The following is a 10,000-nucleotide window of genomic DNA, read 5'->3' as shown; positions in this document are numbered from 1 at the left end:
AACTAGATACCACAAGTCTTTTTCTCCGATTCTATCAATCCAATAAATTCCTGTCTTAGACCCATAAGTCTATTGCTCTAGATCTACACGTGGCCCTGTTGTCTGTGTTGAGATGGGAACGCGGGGTTTGCGCGGGCCTCTTTTTTTGTCCTATTTTACTGTCTCCTTTTACAATATTATTATGCATTTTATTTTTTAATTATTTATTATTTTACTTGTTATATTTATAATCCTGTTGTTGTTGTTGTTGTTGTTTTTTTTGCATTCTTTCCTTTACCCCAACCTCCACACACATTGAAACGTTTTGACTTTGCGTCTAAGTAATCTTCCTACTTCGATGCCCTTGTGCCAATCAAAGACACCTTTATCGATCATTATTGCCTGTTTGATGTGTGATAGGGGTATTGGTGATTCAATCGATCTCATTACATAACTGATGTAGCCAGGAATGCCACTGCATAAAGACTTAATAGTAAAATGGTTGCTGCCGTTTGAAACGTATGTTGGTCACGGAACATTTTTGAAAAGACAGGATGGGCACGGTTGAAAGGCTTTTTCTTAAAAAAACGACGGAATGGTCACGGTTGATATTTTTTCATAGATTTTCCTGGATAGTGAACAGATCTGGTCTCGGTTTGTTAGATGCGTTTTTCCGCAGCTCATCTCTTTGAGAGAACTGCAGACTTGGATTAAGAAAAGACCAGGATTAGTCATTTGGCACCTGGAATGTCGTCAGGGACTCACCCCACTTTACCAGTCGGGCAACACCGTCAGTAGAAATTCTATTTTAACCATAGAGATATCATGGTAAGTAAAAAAACGATTAAGTTCTCTAGGAAACTTTACACAACGACGAAGTCGAATTAGGTAATCTGTTTTGGAGAACTTTCGGGCTGGAGACTGCTATTAGATAACTTCCAGAAATCCTTGGTCTGGCAGTGCTTCTGTAATTTGAGATTAACTCTGTAGCCATGAAAGTGCTGCCAAGCGAGACTCTCCGAGATGCTCGCAGATCAATGAAACCGTACGCGCTTGTGCAGTGCTCGAACTTTGCTGAGTTGTGGCTTATGTCGAATAACTGTCATTGTGTTTAGGACGAACCCGACTGCTGGATGAGTCCATCGCGAGGATCGGTCAAGCATCTGCCTTTAAAAAAGCAGAGCATGAAGTGCTCCACGTGGGTATGGCCGAAAGAAGTTATGCCATAGGCGAGGCTGAAAGGATTGCGGGCTGATAAAAACTTCTGGTCAAGCCTCCGTCGACTTTTTCAAGTTTCACTTGGAAAGGAAAACGAGAGTGGAGTGGGAAGTACTCTCTCTCTCTCTCTCTCTCTCTCTCTCTTCTAGAGAATCAATCAAAAGGTGGGTGACTGTGGAAAAAACGGTTGAGAAGAAGAAAACTAGTGCGCTTCTAAATTGGTGAAGAACATCCGGCCGCTGAGAATTTATGCCGTTAGTGGTCCGGGTATTCCTGAATCAATTGGTCTGCAGCTTCCATGTCTACTCTCTCATTTCATTCCCTCTTCTACTTTCATTTCCCCCGATTCCTCTTAAATTGTAAATGGTTCTTATAATGCCCCACTCCACCCCGTTAGATGTTATTATTATCATTATTTAAATAAGAGATCATCATCATCACCACCATCATCATCGTCATCATCATTATCATCACCACCATTACTATCATCATCATCATCATCATCATTATTATGAAGGCGGTGAGATGACAAAATCGTTAGCACACCGAGATCGATAAAATAAATACCAGTTAAGCACTGGGATCGATATAATTAGTTAACCCTCTCCTGAAACTTCAGGCCATATCTCTATAGTAGAAAAGATTATTATTATTATTATTATTATTATTATTATTTTATGAAAACTCACAGCTTATTTTGCTGGGTATAATAGAAAGTGTCAGCTGTCTAGAGCCAGCAGACTAAGCTGACACTTGTTTACTGGTCATGCTTCAAGAACCCTGCGAAGAATTCCTGCAGTTCCAAGCAATGCTGATTCTTGTAGGTCTCCTACCTTCACACTTGCACCAATCTTTTCCAGCCATGTTGGTAGTTGAGTGCTGATACTTCCAAGAGCACCAATTACTTTTGGTATCACGTCTCTTCTCTTCATTGACCACAACCTTCGTATTTCCCACTTTAAATTGTCATAGTTGTTTATTTTTTCTTCTTTCACATCGATCCTGTTGTCACCGGGGCATGCTATGTCGATTATCGTACATGTTCTTTCTCTTTTATTCACCACAACAATGTCCGGTTTCCGATACCTGGTCGGGTGATCGCACAGGATTTTGCAATTCTCATTTTCGGTGATTCCTTCTGGGGGTTTGTTCATACCAAGGCTTTGCCCTTCGTAGGCCGTGGTTTCACAGAGCTCCCAATGGCTCATTCTTGCCACATTGTCATGGCGTCGTTTGTACTCACGTTGTGCCAATTTGGGGCATTCGCTAACGATGCGCCATACCGTTTCACTCCTCTCACCACACATTCTGCATTTGTCGCTATCAGTAGTGTTGTTGTCTAATCTGCACTTCATATAGTTGGTCCTTAAAGCTTGTTCCTGAGCTGCGCATATGAGTGCTTCTGTCTCTGTCTTCAGGTCACTCCTCCTCATCCATAGCCACTGGTCTTCTGTATTTCTCTTGGCATTCACATCTTTTGCAAACTAACCGTACATTTTTCCTTCCATGTTTTTTATTATTATTATTATTATTATTATTATTATTATTGTTGTTGTTGTTGTTGTTGTTGTTGTTGTTGTTGTTGTTGTTGTTATTATTATTATTATAGACGTCGCACAGTACACAGTATCGTGAGGTTGTTGATTTGTATTGTTTGTCAAGTCACAACAAGGACCTCAGACAGACAGTACTTTACGCAATATGCGTGCAGTTCCAAGTAATGCCGACTTTTGCAATACACCTAGATTGTAAGGTATTTCTAAGGTTTTCAGACGTTTTTTTTTTTTTCAGATTGGGTGGTATTGAACCCAATGCTCCGATGACAATAGAGATAACCTATTTGTTTGACTCTCATAGCTGCCACATCTTAGCAATCTCAATTCTCAGGTCTCCATATTTATCAACTTTTTCTCTTTCTTTGATGATGATGTGTTGATCTTGCACTGTTACGTCGATTATTAGGTAGCCTTGCTTGTCCCTCCTAAAGGTTACTATATCCGGCCTTCGGTGCACTAACACTTTGTCTGTCTTGAAATCAAAGTCCCAGAGGATTTTTGCTTTCCATTACCATTTCCAGTGTATGTATGTTGGTACCAAAAGCCCGTAACTGCATATCCATACTTACGGCATAGTAGCCAATGGAGGTTTTGGGCTACATTGTCATGTCTACGCTTGTACTCTTTCTGTGCAAGACATTCACAAGCACTAACAATGTGAGTCACACTTTCGACCCTCTTCCCACACATTCTGTAGAAGTCCGATGCACTTGTGTATTATATATTCTTTTTCACTGAGTTGGTATTCAATGCCTGGTCCTAAGCAGCAACGATTAGGCTTTCAGTATTCTTTTTTAGGTCACCCTTGTTTAGCCACCTCCATAATGCTTCCTGGTCTTTTAATTTGTTGGTCTCACAGTGGAACTGACCATGTAATTCCATACAGAGTAGGGTTTCTTTTCTCTCGTTGGCTGTTCGTGATCGGAATTCATGAGCACTCTCAAGTCCATTTTTGGTAATTGCTTCTGCACTAGCAGCATACTGTAGCAGGTCTTCTTTGCTGTTTACCAAATATTCTGCCATGTTTCTTCTTTCACTGCTGATGCACTCCCGTACGCTAATCAGTCCACATTCACCTTTACCTCTCTTCATCTAGAGCTTGTATACATTTGCCTTAGGATGGAGGGCACCATGCATTGTCATTGTCTTTCAGGCAGTGTGATTGAGTTGGTCAATCTCCGCTTGTGTCCATCTCAGGATGAGTGCACTATAGCGGACTACAGCAACAACCCATATGTTGATAGCAGTCACAAGGTTCCTTGAGTTGAGCTTCAATTTCAAGAGAAGTTTGAGTCGCTTGAAATATGCAGTGATGACCTTGTCTTTCATTTCTCTGTGCCAGATATTGTCCAGCTGCAGGATCCCAAAGTACTTGTACCCATCATCATCCGAGTCTTCCATTCTCTTTCCGTTTGGCAATTCTATGCCCCTACAATTTACTCCCCCCCCCCACCGTTTCAAAGTAAGTACAGGCACGCTTCGAGATACCGAATTCCACCCCTATATCATTGCTGCTCATTTGCAGTCTTAACCAGCCTCTCCATTTCAGGCTCTGTTTTGCGAACAGTCTTAAATCATCCATGAAGAGAAGGTGGTTGAGACGAGGTCTGTCCTTTCTCAGTTCATACTGCACGTTGATTTTACGTAAGACTACAGAAAATGGGATCAAGGCTATAACAAGTAACAGAAGTGAACAAGAGTCTCCTCGGAAGTCTTTCTTTTTTATTCACCACAACAATGTCCAGTTTCTTATGTCTGGTCAAGCGATCACACTGAATCATTGCATCCCGCAGGATTTTGCAATCTTCATTCTCGGTGACTCCTTCTGAGGTTTGCTCTTTGTAAGCCGTGATTTCCACAGAGCTCCTATGGTTCATTCTTGCCACATTGTCGTGGCGTCTTTTGTATTCGCGTTGTGCCAATTTGGGGCATTCGCTAACGATGTACCATACCGTTTCACTTCTCTCATCACACATTCTGCATTTGTCGCTGTCGGTAGTGTTGCTTCGGCACTTCGCATTGTTAGTCCTTAACGCTTATTCTTGTGCTGCACAGATAAATGCTTCTGTCTCTATCTTCAGGTCACTCCTCCTCGTCCATATCCACTGGTCTTCTGTTTTTGTCTTGGAGTCCGTATCTCTTGCAAACTGACCGTACATTCTTTCCTCTTTCCATGCTGTTTCTTTTGTGTGTGTGTGTGTGTGTGTGTGTGTGTGTGTGTGTGTGTGTGTGTGTCTGTGTGTGTGTGTCTGTGTGTGTGTGTGTGTGTATTCTTTTCCTCATTAAGTTTTTCTTTCTTTATTCAGTTATCAATTTTAATGACGCCGGACTTCTTCACACGTTTCAAAAATGGTTCCACGGTATTTTTACATACCACCCTAAGCTGTTTTCCTATTTCGATACAATCCTGGCAACTGATCAAACCTCTCCTATCCTTTCTTCTGGATAAATACATCCTATTGGTGTTACTCTTAGGTTGGAAGGCTCCATATACTGTCAATATTTTTCTTGTTTCGGTATCCATTTCCATGACTTCTCTCTTTTGCCATTTTATAATTCCCGCTCCATACCGAAGTGATGCTATTGCCCACGTATTAACAGCTTGGATTTTATTCCATCCGGTAAATTTTGAGCGCAACACCAATCTTAGTCTTCGGAAATATTCCATCCTCAGTTGTTCCTTCATTTCCTTCCTCCTGATTTCGTTGAACTCTAGCATGCCAAGGTATTTATAGCCTTCCTTTTTAATTTGTTTAATCGCTTCTCTATTAGGTAATTAATTCTATCCCTGCTAGGGACTGTACTTTACCTCTTTTCAGGTACATTATACCACACTTCGATATCTCTTTATCAGGTGTGAGTCATAAGTAATGACCATGGGTCCTCTCAACTTTCTCATTCCACTTACATTGACACAACTTTTCTCACAATCCTCGCTGTTCCAAGTAGTTCTGTTTTCTGCAGCATCTCGGTCTTGGTAGTAAGTCCAAGTTTGACAAACCATTTCTGAAACTGGTTTGTCATGTTTCCAAGTTCCCCTCTCACAACAGGTATAATCTCCACATTCCTTAGTTCCCAAAAACGTGCTAACTCGTGCTTCAAATCTTGGTACCTGTCCACTTTGTCATTCTCTTTCTCTGCCACGTGGGTATCTCCTGCGACAGCGATGTCAATAATCCACCCAATATCTTTCTTCTTTCTCAATCATCATCAAATCAGGTCTTCTTGCTTCAATCACATTGTTGCATTTTGCACATTGAAATCCCGTTGCAATTTCACCATATCAGTTTTCATTACAGCCAGCAGTTGGTGTTCATACCACTTGTCAACTCATTCCAAGTTGTATTTCCCACATAAAAACCACCAATGTGCAATTCCAGCAACATTGTTATGCCATCTCGTGTATTCTTGCTGTGCCAAAGACCTTCATTCACATACAACGTGGTTTGGAGTTTCTTCAAAATTACCACACATTCTGCACAATGGCGATTTCGATCGTTTTGTCAATGTGGAATTTTATGTAGTTAGTTCTTAATGCTTGCTCTTGAGCAGCACAAATAAGAGCTTCCATTCCTTTTTTCAAATCTCCTTCCATCATCCAGGCCCATGTCTCATATTTGTCTATCTTTATAAAATTAGAGTCTTTATCCATATGTCTTCAGAACTTCCCATGCATCGCTTTGTCTTTCAACATCGCAGTCTTTTTTTTAACTTCATTTTTCTTGAACTCCTCTTTATTGGTGCAAGACTCTGTGTCTATGATCCCAGCCAATTTAACTCCCATGAGTAATGGGTTTCTGCTGTTCCGAATACACCAACCAAGACTATTTTCTTCACTTCTTATGCAATCTTCGCAGCCTATCACGGCTCTTCCTCCATCTTCTCGTGGTAAGTATATCCTATGCATGTCACTTTTAGGACGTAAAGCTCCATACATTGTCATTTTCTTCCTCGTTTCCCGGTCCGTATGGTTTATCTCTTCTTGATTCTGACCTCTCTAAATGCTTTACCACATCACGTTAGCTCAACCTTCCAACTTTCTATGCTCTGCTGAATAAATTCTCTTATATTATATTATTATAAGGGGATTGTTATCATCATCATCATCATCATCATCATCATCATTATCACCACGAAAAAGCTTTATTTATGCTGCTGCTATAACTTCCAATGTATGTAAACTGCTCTTCAAAACTATAAAGCCAGAGCACTTTTTTTTTCTTTCTAGCGAACTTATACTACCCAGATTCATGAAACTCACCTCTAGATAGAAAATGGAATAAAAGAATTTATTGAAATCCCAAATAAATTAGATAATTGGAAGAAACATACATTTGAAAGCCCCTGTTCAAAACTATAACGCCAGATTGAATAATGTTGCAAAAATGATGCAAAACAGGGAAGTTATGAGATATTTCAATGATATTCTCATGCAATACATCAACAATAGTGTGTCTGACCACCACCTTTCTGAATTACTTCAAAGACACGCGATTTCGTGCTCCCAATCAACCTCAGCAGCAGATCAAATGGAAGCTCTTCCCAGGCCTTCTTTATTGCCGTTTGATGTTCATCAACAAATGAATACTGCTTACCTTCGCTATACACAACATTCGGGAGATATCCTCAGGAATTCTATGAAAGATTAAGGTCGGGACTTTTTTCTGGCCATGGCATGACTTCAACCCCAATTGCATGGAGGAAATTCAAAGTTGCCTTTGTTTTATGGATTGGAGCATTGTCCTGTTGGAATATGTCGATGTATTGTGTAACATTGAAGCGGCCATCCATGATGACAAGTGGTAGCTTCCCATCGGCAGATATTGTTCCCCACACCATTAGACCTCCTCCGCTGTTCTGCCTCTTGGAATAAGTAGAATTTTGCATACATTTATCTGCCCAGTAATACTTATAACCGTTGGAGCCACCCAAGTTCCATTTTTCCTCATCAGAAAACAAAACCCTGGTCCATTCACCATCCGACATCTGATGCTGCCGAGCAAACTCCAATCTAACAGCTTTATGGGAAGGGGGACGATAACAGACGCCATAGCCGCTTCTTCGGATGGTAACCAGGGGCGGATCCAAGGATGGGGAGCTGAGGAGCACGTGCGCCATTCTAGATAATGTTATCACGCCCTTTTCTCCTAGGATTGTATTCCCTTCAGATCTTGTGCCCTCCCTTCGAAAAATTCTTGGGACCAGCCCTGGTAACCATGGTTCAAAATCACTCTTCTTACGGGGGATGTGGAGGCTCCTTCTCCTACTGATGTCTTGATTTTGGAAACAGAAAAGCAGCGTCTTCTTCACAGCTTTGACAATGGCCCTTTCATCCCTTTTTGATGTAGCCTTCAAGATCTTTCAGAAAATTGCCCACTGACGTTCTGCTTCGCCGAGTCTTCTTGGCAATCTTCCAGTTACTTATTCCTTCCGCTTTCAATGCAAGAATCTTCCCTTGTTCAGTTTCAGAAAGCTTTGTAGCTTTAGGAATACTGGAAATGTAATCTGGATCACGGTGAATACGGTTGAGTCGAATATTTTCCGAAACAATCTGGAAAGAAATGGAAATGTGTCAGTGGCTTTATAGTTTTGATGTGCGAGTGAAAATTGGGAAATCAGATGTTGTAATGTGATAATAAAGATATAGGGTTTGTATTTCAAAGTATTCACAAAATACCCACTTACAATATATCATGCCCCTTAGTCTGCTTAAATGCAGAGCTAAATTTCATGGTAGACCAGAGATCACATAAAATTTACTGGTACTCTTCACATGGAAATTTTTTTTTTTTAAAGTTGAAAATGAATTAAATTACTTTGTTCTTTTTTAATCATATTTAATTTTATCAATTCTTTTTCTGCTTTTAACTTACAGAATAACATTACGCTATTCCAAGATGCTCTGTTGCTTGTATAAATTTCTTTAAAGCTTTAATAACTTTTTCTAAATATCCACACCGCTCTTAGCTACAGCCAGTAGCGCACCGTCTCAGAACCAATCGATTAAAGATTTGAATCTTTAATCACGTCCATACTTTAGCCACAACGAAGATTGCTGTCCAAACTGGCGCTAAATTGTTCTTCTTTCTCCAACATTTCGCGTATCGCTGAACAGAGTTCTTCCGCCGTCTTCACAACATTCTCCATTTCTGTATTCCTATGGACAAATACCGATTGTTCAGCACATCGTCCCTGGATTTGTCTATGTTATATGCTGGTAACAGAACCCATTCGTCTTTCCTTTGAATGTGAATGCTTCCATCTCATTTGTGTAAACACATCATTATGTTTTCGTGGAGGAAGAAAATATCGCAAGAGGTGTTATTCATTACAATGAATAAAAAAAACAAAAAGAAACGTTCTATAAAATCTAAAATGACTTTTCCTCCTCCCAACTATTGTTATTACACATTGTATCGGCCCCTAATTATAGGGAAGCAGACAGCTTCAGGCTAGATCTGTGTCGAGCTATAAATCCTATTTACTTTCTGTTTAACAATAGTTTCTTACATAATTAAACCTGACCTGACGGTCGCCTGTCTACTGTTCACTGCTTAGTGCAGATGGATTTATTGTTCAAAGAAGGACGGGCGATCATTCGAACTTTGTACATATAAAATGGCGGAGGGCGAGGGGGGGGGCGAAGTAAAACAAACTACACTGAAAGTGAAGGGTAAACAATGGCAATAACCGATAATGCTTTCAATTTAATGTATGTATGTGTGTGTGTATGTATGCAAACATGAATGGGAGTGTATGTATGTGTGTGTGTATGTATGCATGTATGTATGTATGTTCATATATGTATGTGAAGGCTTTCTTCCTCCTTTCAATGTACTTTATTACACTGAAAGGAAAGAGAAAAGAATGGCGTTCAACATTTCAGTCTGTGCTCCTTCATCATCATCATCATCATCATTCGATGCCCGTTTTCCCATGCTTGCAGAGGTCAGATGAAATTCGTAGAGGTAGATTTTCCTTCCCCCTTCCTGCTGCCAAAAGCAAAGTAGTATCTCCCAATGGTCAGACATGTTTTTCATGACTGGGAAAGAAGCAATGATGATGTTCATTCACAACCATCACATGATGGCAAGGTTCAAGCTCGCTCAGACGTTGCATACATACAAATATGACATATATATCATGTGTTTGTCTCTCTCTCTCTCTCTCTCTATATATATATATATATATATATATATATATATATATATATATACACATACATGATGGGCTTCTTTCAATTTCCA

General features: G+C 40.2%; 1 protein-coding gene across 1 annotated transcript in view; it reads left to right on the top strand.

The window, feature by feature from the left end:
- The window catches only part of LOC106869035 (serine protease 33), a 24,541-nt gene that overhangs the window by 695 nt on the left and 13,846 nt on the right, over positions 1-10,000 (top strand). The window lies entirely within an intron of this gene.

Source organism: Octopus bimaculoides, chromosome 4 (assembly GCF_001194135.2).
Source record: "Octopus bimaculoides isolate UCB-OBI-ISO-001 chromosome 4, ASM119413v2, whole genome shotgun sequence".
Classification (NCBI taxonomy): Eukaryota; Metazoa; Mollusca; class Cephalopoda; order Octopoda; family Octopodidae; genus Octopus; species Octopus bimaculoides.
Note: the sequence above shows the minus strand (reverse complement) of the source record. Positions and strands in the feature narration are given on the sequence as shown.